The sequence below is a fragment of the Macaca fascicularis genome, chromosome 18 (assembly GCF_037993035.2).
Source record: "Macaca fascicularis isolate 582-1 chromosome 18, T2T-MFA8v1.1".
NCBI classification, from domain to species: Eukaryota; Metazoa; Chordata; class Mammalia; order Primates; family Cercopithecidae; genus Macaca; species Macaca fascicularis.
The window spans coordinates 62,292,563-62,298,562 of NC_088392.1; positions in this window are offsets into that span (position 1 = coordinate 62,292,563).

Sequence of the window (6,000 nt, forward strand, 5' to 3'; positions counted from 1 at the left end):
CAGCCTGTGGAACTGTGAGTCAATTAAACCTCTTTTCTTTATAAATTACCCAGTCTCGGGTAGTTCTTTACAGCAGTATGAGAACAGACTAACACAAGTTTAAAGACTTAAATGTAAAATAATTTTGTAGTTTAAAAATCTATGCTAATAGAGGCTGCTTATATCTATAATCCTGAAGGTTTTTGCCCTGGTGCCCTTAATCTTCTAGGGTTTTCTCTCTGAATTCTAAAGTATGTGAAAATTGAGCTAAGGACCAACATATAAAAAAAGTATTGGCTGAAGCAATTTACTGACACCAGTTTTAATCGCAATTATAATAGTGATATTGCCAATTGGAAGAACAACGAAATGAAATCCAAGGTAAACCTTTTCTTAAAAATAATTGTCTAAGATGTTGAAGTTCAAAAAAACTGTGGATAACCTGAGGCCTTAGCCATACTTGGAAATTGAAAATGGCAGTTGTACTATGAGGGGAAAACACGTTTGTGTAATTTTCAGGTGGTGAGAAAGCAATTATTTTCTTTGGTCAGAAAGATTACACTTGATAGTTTTTCATTCCTATTTTTCAAGCTAATAGCTTCCAGGTTGTTTCACCAAGCCACCTAACTTCCAAGACAGCAGGCCTTAAAATACCATAATATTGTAATACTTAGTAGAGAGTGAAATGCTTGAAACTCTGGAACTCTCAGGAATATCCACTGGAAATATTTTAAGAATAAGGTTGAGTTATGAACAATTTGACTCTGCGACAGCGTTTCTCAAAGCAAGTTTCGAGAATCACCAAAGTCAGACTCTTTCAGGCTGGGTCCTAAGAAGGTAAATATTTAAGGAGATGCTGCTGCACACAGAAGTCAAAGTCTACTGATCAGTTGTGTAAACATACAAAAGCAAGTGAACAGTATCATACCGGTTCTCATAAGAATGATACTGATAGTTACCACCTATAAAATATCTTTTAGGTACCAACTTTGCCCACATTATTTTATTTAATACTCGTAATAGCTCTAAAAGGCAGGTGGCAATTGATTATTTTACAAATTTGGAAACTGAGAGGTAGAGACCCTGGGTAAATGGCAGAGTCAGGCTTTCTACTCATGTTGGTTCTCGTTGTAATATATTGATGGTCATTTAAAGTGGCTCCTGTTTAATTTTAATGGTAATGCAGCTCTTGCAGTGATCAGATCTTTATAAAAGTTACTTAAGTATTGAGTGCTCAAGGCCTCTAATGCCTAGATATGTTGGCCCGTTGAAGGTAAATAGAAGTATAAAACATAATGCCTTTCTTCAATGAGCTTACAATTTAGAGGGAGAATGAAAACGTGTGGGGGCATAAATGTAAAACAACAATGTAGGATAGCTTGGAGGAGGGATCCCTCATGGTGCTGGACTTGAGAAGGTGGCCAGGAGACATCTACGTGAAGAGGAAAGAAGAGGGCATTCCAGACACTTAATATTTAAGACAGTTAAATTTTGCAATCCTGCTCTAAGTCACTTATATTTAAATCATGAACCCATTTGTCATCCTAATCTTTAAGAGGTCTCCAATTAGAATTCCAATGTCATATACAATGGTGTATATAAATCTGTCTATAAGAAATTACCCAGCTCTATTTGCTTGACATTTTGCCGGATCTTGAAGGTGGGTGAGAGATTACCTATTCTGACTCCATTTTTCGTAGATGAAGAAACTCAAGTTTAAAAGGTAAAAGGACTGTCCAAGGTCATTCAATTTGCCTATCACAGTTCAGTGAAACAATGTTAGTTACCGTCAGCACTGGAATTGGTTTTCAACTTCTGCTCATTGCTCTTTAACAAGAAAAACCGTAAGAGATCTATGCTTTAAAAGAAAACACATTCCTAAAGTCTTCTAGGAACACTCAGCTGAAATGTGTTATATTTTTCTATCGCTTCAGATTACAGATTGTTTTGTTGCTTCCAGTTCCCAATAGCATGGGATTTATAGTCATGACGGAGGAGAGAGCAGAGATGTCACATTACTGTCCACATAACACAATTCCATAGCATCTTTATTTTGAAGAATTCAATAAGCTTTGCAAATATGGTTTAACTAAGCTTCATTGCAAGGCAATCTAAGGTAGAGGAAGGCAAGAAGGATTGTAAAAAAGAAGCGTGTGGAGTTTGGAAAATGAAATAGTTGTGAGGATCTCCTGGATTTCATTGTCATTTAGCGATCTCAAAGATGGGTTGGTGTCCTTCTAGAAGTGGTACATAGCACACACACAAAAAATGACCTTTTTCTCATTAATCCCATAATATTTTTAAGTCAAAGATATGTCTTGTCTTTAAATAATTATTTCATTCTGTCAATTCAGAAAACATCTACTAAGTGCATATATAAAGCACTCTGGTACATATTGTGGATTAAATGAGTAAAATAAAAATGAATGTCATAGTTCCTGATAACGAGGAATGTACAGTCTAATGGGGAATAAGAAAATGTATAATAATCACTGTTATTCGAAGTATGACATGAGAAGCGTTATATTGACTCTATGAAAGAATAGTTAAAAACTCTATAATAGGTGTAACAACTTTACCAAAGAGCACTCATTCTTGGCCTGATGTCAATTAAATTCATAAGGTTGAAGCTTAGGAGTATTAATATTATCCTCTTTTTATTTTGCTGTTTTTACAAGTAAGTTTGGTAAAGATTTAGAATCCACGACAATCAGAATTGTGAATAGTAGGAGGCTTGTAGGGTTGGAAGAGAAATTGGATGATAAATTTGGGATCTAATGTGATATTAATAATGTGGAAAGATTAGCCACATTTAACAATAAGATATGTAATGAAAATATATGTAAAGTTCTGTATTTGAATGCAAAAAAAAATCAACACTATGAGTTTGCAAAGCTATAGCTTCATTTGGTAAAGAAAACTGTAGTAATAATAATAACTTGCATTTATTGAATTTAAAATATGTGCCAGACACTCTACTATATGCTTTATATATCATTTCACTTAATCTTCACAATAATCCTATGCAGTGGGCACTGTTATTATCCTTGTTTTATAGATGAAGATACTAAGCTTTGGATAAGTTAAATAATTGGCCCTAGGTCAACTTGGTCACTGTGTCTGTATTTGAAGCATGGTGTGATTTATAGCAGAGTAAGAACTTTCCTTAATTTCTCAGTTATGGTAAGTATTCTCTTGCCACTCAATTATAAAATGATAATAATAATATGTCAATTCTGCGCTCCTTCTCCGAACGTTTTAGTGTAAAATGCTAGTTAATAACCTATACATAAATAACTTTATGTGGTTATTTTTTAAAATTAAAAAATAACAAAGAAACGACTTACAAAGAAATAATTTAATATGTTTAATGAGTTATGTTTTTCTAGATGTGTTTGGGGGACAGAAAATTTTATGTCATTAACATTTTTAATGAAAATAATCCTTGATAGAGTGTGTTATAATTTTTAAGTAACCACTATTATTATTTCAAGTAAGTGACACCAACATCTTCATTAGCTTGCATTGCATTTCTAGGGCTTTTACCTTCTCATCCATTTGTTCTTCTATCCATGGGAGAATAAACCTCACTTACGTTGCATAACATCAAAATATGTTTTTATAAATCTCACTAATGAATAGGATCTCTGCATGGCACTGTGATCATAGAGTCAAATATATTTTAAAGTAGGATTTAAAACCATCTTCCTGTGTTAAAAAAATAGCATTTAAAGTATCTTTCTAAGGACCAAGCATTTAAAATATTGCAATCTATTAATAACTTTCTTGTGCTTATCTGTCTCTCCATAGTAAGTCTTACATTGCCTTTCTACTAATGAAAACATTTATACTTCGTTTGTATAAACAAATACTTGTTTAAACATGACCTTGGAAAACAAGTTCAGGAAAATTGGTACATTTTATGTGACAGCATAACATAGACTTAAAGAAAATCTTTAGTAGAGTAAAACACAATCTACTAACTTTTAATGCCCAGTTGAAATAAAGACTAGCTCTTGGAAATAAAAGTAACACTAAATGTCCCTGTTGTAAAGCCATAGAAAACTTAGTATCAATAGGCCTAAAGCAAAGACCACTAAACTTTGCTCTCAGTAATGATAGCCCTGGAGTTCTCCATAACCCACTCTCTTAGGAAAGAAAGAGATGTTTCTGGTGATAGTCTAAATCACCATTTGCCCTTCCTTTTTTGTCCCTCATTCCAAGCATAGAAGATTTGGGCCAAGGCTGAATGCTTAAGCTGTTTAAAAAGAATTTCCTTCCCGGATTTGGTTCTCTAAAAGTAGCACAGTCCTGAGAGAAAGAAAATATGAAACTCTATCTTGGATGGAACATTTTAAAAATTTGATCATAAAATTTTCTGTCCATCAAACACATCTAGAAAAACATAACTCATGAAACACATTAAATAAATTATTTCTTTGTAAAGTATTTATAACTTTTTTAATTTAAAAAGATAACCACATAGTTATTTATGTGTAGGTTATTAGCTAGCATTTTACACTAAAAAGGTCTAATAAGGAACTCAAGAGATCATGAAGCCCTTGAGTTGTGTTGATCCATTTCTACACAAATCCACAGGAATGTGGCAACGTTCGGAGATGCCAGAAGAATGGTGTCTCTGTGAGGCAGGACCACATGCATCATTCATCCAACATTCACTGAAACTTTGTATGTGCCAAGCACTGATATAGACACTCGGAATACATCACTATACAAATAAAATATCACTGTCTGTCAAGAATATATATGCTAGTTAGAAAAGATTGTTAATAAACAATGATAGTCATAAATACCAATAGAGCATGTTCAAATGCCATAATTGCAATAACAAAAGCAAGGTGATAGGGACTGACAGGGACAGCTGACAATTTCAAATAGAACCATCACAATAGGCCTCACTGAGCCTTCATCTCTTTGAAAAGGTGAAACTTTAGTAAAGACATTTAGGAAGCAAGTTGCTTAGCTATGGAGATGATCTGGAGAAAGAGTGATTTAGGCAGAGGAAACAGCTAGCAAAAGGCCCAAAGAAAGGCATGTTTTTGAAGTTTGTGAGGATGAAAAGGAGGCCTGAGTAGCGAAGGGGAGTGTGTGTTTGTAGGAGAGAATGGTGAGATAATGCTGGTCTTGCTGCTATTGTAAAAGTTTGTTTTTATTGAATGAAAGACTTTAAGAGGGTTTTGACCTGAGGAGGGGTGACATCATCTTTGTTTTCAATGCATCCTGGTGGTTGCTGTTCTGAGAACAGACACTGGGAGCACAGGCAGACAAGGATAGAAGCCCCAGGGGACTAGTTAAGAGACTAAACCAGGAAATATATCATTGCAGCTTGAACCATGTCCGTAGCAGTGAAGGTAGAGAAAAATGGTTAAATTGTGGATCTAGATGAAGGTAGAACTATTGAAGGATTGCCTTGGATATGAGATGGAAGAGAAAGCCCACAACCGATAATAAAGAATCAAATGCCTCGGCTATAGGGCCCTTAGTGTTGTAGAAAAGTCATACCAGCTTCACGAGCAAGTAGCAGTGCCTGAAAGGAATACACTAATTTGGAAAATGAGGACGTCACTGGTAACGACCCAAAGATGAAAAGCCTCTTCTTGATTTTTTTGGGTACCATAGAAACCCCTCAAATTTTTCATGACCCAAGTGTGGGGGAGGGGGGAAACTTTATTGATTTAAATTACCTTTCCCTATAAAATGTCAAATGGAGGTAGTCCAAGTACTACATGCTTACATGTGTCATAAAGGCACAGTTTGTGAAAACATTCACAGACGGAGCACACCTGTGAAACATAAACAGCTCTTTGAAAGCATTGCTTCATCCTCTCTTCCACTTACCACCCTGGTCAAGTGTAACCACCAAACTGACTTCTAAGACCATAGTTGAATTTTGTCTGTTTTTATATAGCAGGTATGCTTTGGGGTATAACTTCTTTCACCCAACATGTTGTTTGGGAATCTATCCATATTGTTGCTTGTAGTTATTGTTTATTCATTCTC